Source organism: Taeniopygia guttata, chromosome 8 (genome assembly GCF_048771995.1).
Source record: "Taeniopygia guttata chromosome 8, bTaeGut7.mat, whole genome shotgun sequence".
NCBI lineage: Eukaryota > Metazoa > Chordata > Aves > Passeriformes > Estrildidae > Taeniopygia > Taeniopygia guttata.
Window position 1 is genome coordinate 18226845 of NC_133033.1, and position 11296 is coordinate 18238140.

The 11296-nt window shown below is 54.3% G+C and overlaps 1 protein-coding gene and 1 non-coding gene across 7 annotated transcripts in view; both read right to left on the bottom strand.

The window, feature by feature from the left end:
* The window catches only part of DPYD (dihydropyrimidine dehydrogenase), a 438624-nt gene extending 431422 nt beyond the window's left edge, over positions 1-7202 (bottom strand). Inside the window, exons 1-4 of one of the 6 annotated variants that reach the window (XM_072932827.1) lie at positions 6077-7202; positions 4227-4472; positions 1592-1706; positions 1145-1455 (exon numbers count right to left, since the gene is read on the bottom strand). The gene's annotated coding sequence lies outside the window, so the exon portion shown is untranslated. Of the gene's footprint in view, positions 1-1144; positions 1456-1591; positions 1707-1852; positions 2813-2842; positions 3208-3700; positions 6048-6076 lie in introns of those variants that run through there. The other 5 variants (XM_072932831.1, XM_072932826.1, XM_072932829.1 and 2 more) reach the window with 5 other exon arrangements.
* Positions 1225-1297, bottom strand: MIR137 (microRNA mir-137). The gene has a single exon (NR_049065.1). It is a non-coding gene; the product is annotated as a microRNA mir-137 (primary transcript).
* Positions 7203-11296: the final 4094 nt, after the last annotated feature.

Below are 11296 nucleotides of genomic sequence, written 5' to 3' on the forward strand. Positions count from 1 at the left end.
CCCTGCTCCTTTCCCTGCCAGGCTTGTGGGCAGAGGAACGGGGGAAAAAAGACAGGAACTATGAATGCTATGCCTGGATTTCCCTAAGCACAACATCTGAAAGACTGATCAGGGTTTTAATCAAATCCTGTACCCTGCTGCTGAGATTGGAGAGAAGGACAGATGCACTTTCTCTGCGTTAAAGCGATGGGGCATGTCCTGGCCAGTTATAGGAATCAACACTCCCTTAGTTGTGTCTCCCACCTGTCCAGCTGCAAGTAGCATTTGGGGTGTCCTGAGCTCTTGAAAAGGGCACAAATAAACCACCACCTGAGCTGCAGAGGGGAAAAAAATCCCTCAGCTCTGGCTCTGAACTTGTGTCTCAATCTGGGGCCTCAGAAACTGATAAACTCTGCTGGGCTGGAGCTGGTGTGGATGTGAATTCTTAATCCTGCCCTCACCAGGTTGCAGGGTGAGGATAAAAGGGCAAGAGGGGCACTGCCTTTATTGAAAGCAAGCGGCCTCAAACGGCTCCCCAGGAGCGGCCCCACTGGATGGCCGAACCCCTCGGCAGCCGGGGAACAGGGCTTCCCCGGGCGTCGGGCGCTCTGCGGCCGTGCGGGCTGTCCCTCGCCCGGCTAGCACGGGGCGCTCGGCACCCGCCCGCCCGCGGCCACCCCAGCCCCGCTCGACTCGGCCGCTGCGGGCGCGGGGCCGTGACCGCCGGCGGGGCGCAGCCCGGGCTCTGCCCTGCGGGCACTCCGCGTCCCGGTGGGAAGGACCCCTGGCCGCCTCGGCTCCCCATCCGCGTCCCACGCGGGAGAGGGGCGAGGGGCCGCGGACGGAGCGGGCTGGGGGCTGCCGACCGAGTGGCGGGGCACCGGGGCTGCCCGGACGGGGCGAGAGCCGTGCCCCGGCCCGGCGCAGCCTGCAGAGCGCTGCCCGCGAAGGCGCAGCCCGCAGCGGCCGCGGCTCCCCCGCCACCCTCTGCCGAGGAGCTTGGCCAGCCTGCCGCGGCCCTCCCCAGCCCTGGGCTTGCTCCCACGCACACACACACAGCGGGCACCCCCCTCCGCAAGAGACAGGGCGTTCGAGCTCCCCCCGCCCGGGCAGAGACACAGAATGAAACATTGCAAAGCGTAGGAAAAGATCGAAAAGGTGCTACCTTGGCAACTAGAGGAGGTGAGGAGCCAGCTGGTGGGCTGGGGGCGGTCGCGCTGCCTGCCTGCCTGCCCGCCGCCGGTACTCTCCTCGACTACGCGTATTCTTAAGCAATAACAACGTAATCCGTATTATCCACCCAAGAATACCCGTCACCGAAGAGAGTCAGAAAGCTGCTGCTGTTGCTGCTGGTGGTGGAAGTGCTGCACCGGGACAATAAATCCATAACTATAATTCGCCTCCAGAAGAAGGAGAATCCACAAGGGTTGCCATGCGATCTTGTCCCATATCCAGTGGACGCTGAACCTTCCCATCCTAAGAAAGCGAACGAGACGAGCAGGCATTTAATACACACACGTACAGTCCCTCTGCTCTCCTGCTCCCTTACTGGAGTGGGCAAGAGCTTGCAGGCGAGATGAAAGGAAATAAATCAAAGTAAGGCTGACTTTACCTGGTGATTGCCTGGATTCTTCCTCTGTGCTTCTCTGGTATCCTATTCCCTAGCTGTATGCGCCATCAATTCTCTCTGGGAGCTTGCAAGAGATGTCATACGCAGCAACAGATTCCTGTAAAAGAGATGCACGGTTAAGCACACAAATATTACAAATCTGTTTGCATAGGTGGGCTTGGGAAAGCTCCGATAAAGCAGCAGACACGCCTGAGAGACTTTTCATCTGAGCTTTGGAAATGCATTTTACAAGTCCTGACTCACACTGACTCGATGTGCTACCAAGAGGAGGGAGGGCGGAAAGGAAGGCAATGGAGAGGAAAAAAAAAAAAATAAAAGAAAAAAAAATAGCAAAGGCTCCGATCTCAGCAGAGGCACTCCTCTATCAGGCCTCCTAGAGCCACAAAATCTAAGGCGAAAAAGGCTTCAAAGTGCAGACTGAGCGCACTCCCCGCTCGCCGCGCGTGCCCGAGCGGCGGAGCGGGGCGGCTGCGAGGCGCCGAGCCGGGCAGGCGGCTCCGCGGCGGCGGGCGGGGGCGGCGGCAGCGCACCTCCGCCCTGACACCTGCCGCCGCCCTGCCAGGCTCTGCGAAAGGCGAACCGGGGGGAAAAATAACAATAATAAAAGAAGTTATTTCCGAATGGCGCCCGCGGCTCTGCCTGTCACCCGGAGCAGTTCCCTTATCAGCAGCGCTCGTGCCTGGGGGAGGCGGGAGGGGGAAGCTTTGTCTGATGATCTGCCGCGGTGATAATAAACGTTTATTGTTCGCCAACTAAATAGAAAGGATCTCTGCAACGTCATGGCACAGCACACTTCGCCTAGCGCTAAGGAACTTCTCCGTGCTATTTCACCCCGGCTCTTGATGCTAAGAACAGCTTCCGTGTGAGTGATGGGGAGGGGGCAATGAAATTAGCACCGCACGGTCCGAACCCGCGCAGAGCAGGGGTACTCCGCACTTCTTCAAGCCATCAGTAATTATGCAGCACACACAGCCCTCATTATCCACTGCACTCGGTGACTGACCAGCTTGTTGATTAGATTCCAACTGAAATTAATACAAGATGCTTGCTTTTTCTACAGCTTTCTTCCTTAACATGAGCCCTTGCCTCTGTTGACGTATTACCACTATGCTTCCTATGAAAACATACGAGAAGACAGCATTTGTTTTGTATCATAGACTCTTACTTGAATTTGAAAGAAATGAGAAAAACAAAGAGAGAAAGAGAAAAAAAATACTTCGATAGCTACATTACCTTAAAAATTTTAAAAATTATTTCCAACACACTCTCCTCTGTTTTAATCTCATTTTAGGTGTTATTTCCTGTATCCTGTAACAGAGCAAGCTTTCTAGCCGTATTCTAAATGGCAGCTGGAAAGTAAATAACAAACACTGTAATTTTTCCCCGCTGTGAAACTGAAGGCTGTCACCCTATTAGCTGTTGGAACTCAAATAACTGATGCAGTGGGTTTCCTTCAACTTGAACAAAAGCCGTTTGAAAAAGTGAAATGCACCGAGTCATGGCGAAAACACTATACTGATACCCTAGACCGATATTCTCCGAAATTGGGAGGCGCTCCACAAATGCATCGAGAATTAGGCAGAAATCCAAACTTTGCGTGGGGTTGGGTTTTTTTGTTTGGTTTTTTTTTTTTTTTGAGGGTTGGTTTTTTTTTTTTTAATATTAAAGAATGCGATTCTCGGGGAAACGCAGCCCCGCGCGGCGCCAGCGCTGTTCTCGCTGTGTCCATCTGACACTGCCCTTCCCCTCCCCGAACAACAGCCCCCCCACTACTCCCCGCTAATGCAGCGCCCGCCGAAAGTTCCCGTGCCCGGCCCCGCCGCCCCGCACCGGCCCGGCCCGCCGCGCCCCCGCCCGCGGGCCCCTCAGCACCCGCGGCCACGGACAGCGCCGAGCGCCGCGGCCGCGCCGCTCCGGGGCCGCCGCCGGGGCCCTGCCCGCCCCGCGCCCCTGCCCGCCCCGGCCCCGCGCTCCCGGCCGGCCGCACGCCCGCGGGCACCGGGGCAGCGAGCCCCCGCCGCGCTGCCCGCCTCGCACCTTCTCCGCGGCGTGCGGGAGGTGCCCGTGGCGGCGCGCCGCGGCACTAAATACCTTTGTTCACCGGCTCCGGAAAGCCATGTTTATCGGCGCTGCCGCCCCGCGCCGCGCTAAAAGAGCCCGGGTGCCGGAGCGCCAGCCCGGCGGGGCCAGCGAAGGGCCCCGGGGGGCACCTCCGCCACCTCCGCCGCGCCCGCGGAGGGGGACGCACACACCGCACACACACGCACAGAAGGGAGGGGATCGGATGGAGGGAATTAAACAATTAAGCTATCAGGAGCGAAGGTCTGAGCAGAGCTCGGGCTCGCCACGAAAAGCAAATTTCAGAGGGGGGAATATTGATCCCATCCGTCAATAGAGAGGCGCGATATCTTTCCGTGTGAGAAATTGTCCTGAATTAGGGGGCTCGCTGGTGAAAGGGGAGGGGGCACAGGGAAAAAAAAAAAAAAGAGAGAAGAAAGGAAGAAGCAAATATTCATGCCTGCTCAAAGGGAGCCTCTTTTTAAAATCGCTGGAAGATCGCTCCTTTTGCCACCTACCCGAGTAACCACCAGAAATCCACCTCCGTTGAAGCGCTTACCCTTTAAATCCACGTTTCGAGCAGAACTCCAACTGTGTGTAAAGCCAGGGAGTCATCTGATGTGTGATGGGGAATGGGCTCTGGGCAGCAGAAAGCAGCTTTCTCTCCTGGTGCCGGATTACCATGTTAACAAACCCCGTGAAGGGACCCCGGCGCCTCTGGCTGGCCATGTCTCGTTGCTTTCACACATCGGCGGCTGCTCTTGCTTCCCATGTCCCCGGCGATCGCCTCTCAGATGAATGTGGGCTTCCAGAAAAGGAGTCGGGGGGAGAGAGGAGGAAAAAAAAAATCGCCTAATGCAATCAAATCGATCTGATCTACACCATCTGTCGCCTGCCACTACACACAAGCGTTAAAATAGGAAAACGGGAGACACTGACAGCTCAGGAAGGTTCTTCTGCAGAGTTCATTTTTAGCAGAGCATAATTGGGTATGGACAGCATACAGTTACCAATGCTGCTGTTAACCATCCAGTAGAGGATCCCGAACATGCTAATGGTGGATTAATTGAGGAAGATCTGACGTGCAAGCTTCATAGTCTCTTATTCATGACTTCCCAACGGGAAAGGACCAATGCCGTGTGGGACTATGGTAACACAGAGTCAAAGAGCTGCTAAGAAAATGGCTCTGTGTTCATAGCACCTCTCTCTGATAACAAACATATGTCGACCAGAACCGTTTAGCAAGATGGGGAAAATGAAATTTTCTTAGCCGAGGTTAGCAATTCCCATCGCTTGCACTTAAAGACAAGTGAAAAATGGACTGCGGGTCTAAAGCGCTTTCAAGTGCTGGTCTCAGGCTTTGCAGCTAGTGAAAGCAGACAGATCCTGCTCAGATGTGGGGTTAAACCCCAAATTTCTTACTTCTTACTGTCACCAAAGTGCATCCTTAGCAAAGCTCTAAACAAGTAGCTCTGCTAATTTCATCAGGAATGACGCAAGGTCGTGTTAATGCCAGGAACCCTTTTGACTTTTTCCAGTGGGAATGGGGCTTGGGCAAGACATTTCCGATCACTGAAATTTGACATAATCTCAGATAAATATGATTTGGGGGGGGGGGGGAGGGGAAGGGGGCGGCGAGTTGGGAAGAGACGGAGTATGCATCCAGACCTGCAATCACCCCTGCTGCCAACACTCCAATTCGGTCGCGTTTTCTAGTCTTTCTTGAATTATGAGGTTATAGAGCCTTATGTGTAATTATTAAAGCCATATATGTACACAAGTCACAGACGCCTACGGCAGCCGCGTCTACACACACCGACGGGGAGACAAAGTGCGCCCGTCGGGATGCTCTTTTCCACTCCCTGATGAATCCATTACCAGCGGGGAGAAGGACTGCTAGGGCAGGCGAAGGCGAGTGCTGATCCGCCCGCCCCAAGCGCAGGCGGAGGCTCCGGGCCGGGCCGCGCGGCTCGGGCAGGGCCGGGCCGGAGCTGTCCGCCCGCCCGGTGCTGAACGGGGCCCGGCCCCGCAGACAATGGCCCCTCTCAGCCGGGCAGGGCGCCGGGCGGCTGCCGCCTCCTCCTACAAAGTCTGCGCGGTCGCCCTGATAATCGCTACAAAAATTAGGAAAGTTCCCCTTCGTTTCCATCTCTCCTGTCTGAGTCGCAAAGAATAAAAACGCCAATAATACGAATCCAAGCAGCTGAATGTAAACGTTCCGGTAAACAATTATCATTTAGGGTAATTCTGGAGTCAACCCCATGATTCTCCTGGAAGTTTGTGTTAATATATTTAAAGAAATCTAACAGTTATGAATTAGATTAGCCTTGAAAACGTAGCCTAAAGACAAATCAAACACTTTACCCGATCTTTTGTTTCAATATACATTAATTAAACACTGCTGCCTACCTACACAGCATTCTCGGGTCCCGGCCGCGGCACCGAGCCAGCGAGCCCCGCTGCCTTTGTTGGCATTTGCGTCCAACTATTGCCCTCTGCAGGTCAAGTCCCAGCCGCGGCGAGCGCTCCGCCGCTGTCGAGCGCTCCGCGGACGGGAGCCGCCGGGCTCGGCGCCCCCGGGCCCCTCTTCGAGAAAGATCCAACTTTTGTCGCGTTTGGTTCTTCACCACGAGGGCTCAGACGTGTTTTCTTTAGGAGGGGCTACGAGTGGGGAGAGCCAGCACCAGCACTGCTCAGGCCGCCTTTAGCCTCCATTCCAGCCCTGGCCAGGAGACGAGAAGATTGGACAAGGCGAGGTGCCACTCTGAAGACGGGTTGTTTTCTTTCTCCCCTTGTCTGCATAAGACTACGGCAAGCTTCCTAGGCAAACCCTGCTCTTACCCTGGGTTTGCAGAAAAAGCAGGAAGAACCCAGGATCAAACAGGATTGAGCGGGTGGCGACACTCAGGATCTCCCCGACTTCTCCAGTCGGGCAACTTTTCTTCGGGCACAACTTCAGTTTGCTTCTCTCACTCCTGATCGCAGGGAGACCTCACGGGAAGCCAGGCGGGCTGCGGCGGCGGCTGCGAGGGGGCAGCCCGGCAGCAGCCCCTCCTTCCGCCCCAGCCCCTCGCCCCCCAACGCAAAGGGATGCTTCCTGCTCCTGCGGGGACCGCGGGAACTTTGGGCACCGCCCGGTGCCACTCCGGCAGTCACGCTCTGCCGTGCGCACGCACCGGCACCGCTTACGCGGTAACGAACAAAATGCTGTACCAGAATTAAAAAACCCCAACCAGCCCAGTGTTACGGCGTTAGGGTTTTGGTACTTATAATTCAGGAGATTCAGTGCCTAATAAAACGTGCCGCTCCCTTTCTTTTTCCCATCACACCTACACACGGGTTTGTAAGGACTCGCTCTATTACCCTCTCTCCGCTTCCTGCCCGGGGTTAAGGCTGCGCACACGGGCTTCGGCATCCGCTCGGAGGGCAAGCCGCCGGCCCCCGCGGGCTGCCTGCGCCGCGCTGCCCAGCGCGCACGGCCGCCTAGCACCCCTCACATATGACAGGGTCTTCCCAGAGCCGCCGCGGGGCGGGGAGGGCGGCCGGGCTGCGGGGAGGGCGGCCGGGCTGCGGGGAGGGCGGCCGGGCTGCGGGAGGGCGGCCAGGCTGCGGGGAGGCGGCGGACCCGGTCCCTGCCGCAGGCGGCCCGGGGAGGGGCAGCGGCCGCACACCCCGCGCTGCCGCAGAGGCGGACACGCGCCGGCCTTTTGTCTCCCGGCAGCCGCCGCCCATCCCGGCCGGTGCTGCCGCTCCGCCGGTCCCGCTTTCCCGGCCCCGAGCCGCGGCGGGCGGAAGCTGCGCGGGGCCGTTCTGGGCCCGGCCGGCCCGGGCCGCACCCGCGGAGCCGCGGCAGCGCCGCCGCGGCGGGGGCTGCGGGCAGGCGGGGGGAGGGCGCTGCCGGGGGCTGCCGGTGCCGGCGGAGCGGGGCCGGGCCGGGCCGGGCCGGGCCGTCCCCGGGCGCAGCCCGCCTGCGGGGCGGAGCGGGGCGGAGCGGCGGAGACCCCTGCTGGCCGCGCACGGGGCCGCAGCCGGGCGGGACCGGGGCCCGCCCCAGCAGCGCCCGCCCCACCCGGCCCCTCCCGGTGAGAGGCGGTGCCCCCGCCCGGGGTGACGGCAGGGGACGAGGGTGTGGGCACAGGCAGGGCAAGGGAAGGAGGCGAGCCGGGTCGGCTGCGCCGTCCCGTGGCAGGACCCCGGCCGGGGGTGCGGGGCTGCGCCAGCATCTGCACTCTCCTGTTCCAGCAGCAGGAGCGTCCGCCTGCCCTCGGGAAGGAAGGCACTGAAGACACTGCCAGCGGGCTCTCGGCAGGCGTCCACTCCAGAGGGATGCGCCGTGGGGCTATTGTCCAGCCTCTGCACAGAGGCTTCAGCCGTTCTAGAAGAACGCTGTGTGTGCTGCCCTGCCACCTGCCCCTGCACGCCCCTGCCGCCACCTCACTCTCCCATCCTCAGCAGCCAACACGAAGAGTTTCTAGTTCAATGTTACCTTGACCTGTTCCGGGTATGCTCCTGCATCGGCTCTTGAAAGCCAGGAAGGATTACCTGGAAATGTTGAATAACACCTCAAATGCGAGGCTGGTGAGATAATCAGAGAATTGAAGAGACTCTGAACTGAGGAGCCTAAAAAACAGAATACACAGGATGGAATTTGAGACAGAAGTAGCCAGTCACAATGTTTTTCCAGAACATCACCTGATGTTACATCCTGGTGGTGTCCTGGGGACACTGGACTTGCCTGGATGACAGACTGGTTCTCTGAGGCATGATACCCAGTTCACAAACTGATTGAGATCCACGTAAAAGCCCTTACTTTCTCTGGCCCTACTATTCCCCTTAGGAAACTGTTCCAGAATCTCATAATTTAGCTTAAAATTTCCAGGCTGTGTTTATTAGGGGCCCGTTTATATCCATTTCTTCGGATGCCAATTTTGTCCTTGAACTTAATTAGTTCTGATATTTACTCCCCTCACAGTGTACTAATATTCCTTCTCATAATTTCTTTTGTTTAAATCAAGCTTTTCAGTCTTGTCTCATAAAATAGAATCTTAATTTCCCTGATTATACCCATATCCTAGCAACTTATAAAAACTGGGTCATGACCAACACCCAGAATTACGGTCTTCAAAAGGGTTCATTATTCTATCCATTTTCAGTTTGACCAAGACACAAGTAGGGAGAATGATTAGCATAAGGTCAGACAAACCACAATTCTCCTGACTTCAAGTTCTTTTGTAATCTATCAGGGACATGAGTTCTGAAAGGCTTGTGGTTTATAACTTGGCATTACATCAATGCACATTTATATATCTATATATCATTTTCTGGAGGGGAGGAATGGCCTTGTAGTTAAGAGGGTACATTAGAAATCTGGAGACATGGCTTCAAATGCCAGGTCTGCCATAGGCAACAGAGGTAACTTTAGCTAGTCCTTTAGTCTTTTGCCACATTTCACCACTTTTAAAATGGGGCAGCAATCTTCCTATTCTTGCCTCTTTTTATTTCCCATATACTCACTGGCATCTTAAGGTCTCACCCCAAGCATCTCCTTTCTGGGTACTGCTGGTGCCTGGCACTTTGAAGTTGAAATGTTTCTGTAACTCTTAACCAGCAGTCAAAAACAGACAATACTCTTATAAAGTCTTTGGGCTTTAAGGCTCTCAGAAAAGCTGTTAGCATCCATGCTAGGGACTGGAATTCCTGAGGTCTTCAGCCCATTGATTACATTCAAAACACTCTCTGTCATTAAACTAAGCCCAGGGACCAGCAGTAAAGCCAGAGACATTTAATTGAAAATCTGCATCCTGTCTTCTGGTTTTCAAGTCTCTGCATGGTTGAAAACTGATTCAAACCTTTAAAAATTACTATTACTATTATTATCATTAACTAATTAATTTAAACATAGGTGCAGTTTAATGCATTTTCTCACCAGTTTTCAATTCAGAAGGCAATTTTTAACAGCTGATACTGCAAAGAAACAGAACTAGCTCGGGAAACCCCAACAGTCCCATAGCTGAAGTGGTTCTGGTAACAACAAATGCTATCATTGCTCTTCCCCAGCAATCCAAGTACGGAAGGTTGAGACTGAGCACAGAAACAGAGAGCACTCTGTTGAGCTGAGGTGAAGCAATGATATTTATGGGAGTAATTATCACAGAGAAAAACTGGAAAAATATGATTACAGCAAATTGTAACTCGCTCAGATATGTTCTTCGTTGTTAGAAATAGCTCAGCTGAGACCAAACCAATATGAACAACAGACTGGGAGTGTCAGACACTGATTCTCTGGAGGCTGATACCATCAGACCCTCTGAGCAGAACATCATCCAGCTTTAACATATTAGAGAGACTGGTGTCAGCAGCCCGCATCTCTTCCCAGCTATTGTACTCACTTCAAGCAGCCTAACAAAATGCGAGCTGCTGGGCTCCACCCTGAAAAAGCTGACCTGGAGATGCTGTCCCTAAAGACCACTGGCAAGCGAGGCATCTGTCTCTCAGAGCTGGGCAGGTCTGAGTGCTGCTGAGCGGCCAGCAGAAGAGGCTCAGGTTTCAGAGTGCAGCAGTGTAGGTGAGCAGGGTGACACGGCCATGCACAACACCCACCTCTGAGCTGGCACTGCCTTCCCATTCGGTTCCTTTCTGGGCTTCAGCTGCTCTGTTTGACAAATTCATGAAACCTTTGGAGAGCTTCTGCCGCGGGTGCAGCCATGGATTCGCCTCAGCGTGTGGGGAGCGAGGAGCACCCTGGCTGGAGGATGGGTTCTGCTGGAGGAACTTCAACTGCCCAAAACCTGTAACGGAGTGTTGAGTCTCAAAGACCTTAGAGAAAATGAACTATAAACTCTGCAAGCTTGGAAGCTTGTGTTGAAGGAGAGGACATAGCTAGGAAAAGGAACCTTCAGAAGCTGTGATTGCTCTGCTGTGTTCTGTGAGACCTGTGTGCAGAAGGGTCTGAACACAGCTTGTTCAGACAGACTTTGTCCCTTCATATTCATGTGAAGTCCTTCACATTCACGTGCAAGTCATCTGCACCACGGTAAATGTCTTGCCAAGTCAATTATACCTGGGGAGGTACTTTCACCACACTTTCATGGCTGAGTATTTTACACATTTCATGCAACTAATATCTTGCAACTGACGGTTAGAAATTTTTAGAAGAAATAACCAGTGTTGTGTAAAAACAAAAAATATCACTTAAAGTAGTCAACTGTTAAATGTACCTACCGCAGGGACCAGATGCATCAAAGTAGTTCTTCAGGTGTCTTGAGAGCTCCGTAGGTGTTATTGCTGCTCTCAGTCTGTGAGAAGAATTATAAATGCTATTTACCTTTTAATTAAAAAAATACCTTGCAAATTAAACACATGCTCTTGCACATCAAAATTTAGTTAGCATCTATTTTTGTTGTGCAGACTATGGCTAACAACCTATTGAGCCCACAGCCATCTGAACACACATTGCAGCTTCCCTTTTCCCCTACATTTTGGGCATCGTGTGTTCGATTTTGTCACATCCGAGGGGGAAAAAATTCTGTGACTGACTGCTAATACTTAAGCAGATCTCCTGCTTAATATTCCTTCTGCTTACAAATCCCTCTAAATATATTGGTGTGTCCTGACAAAGGGAGAGGAGCA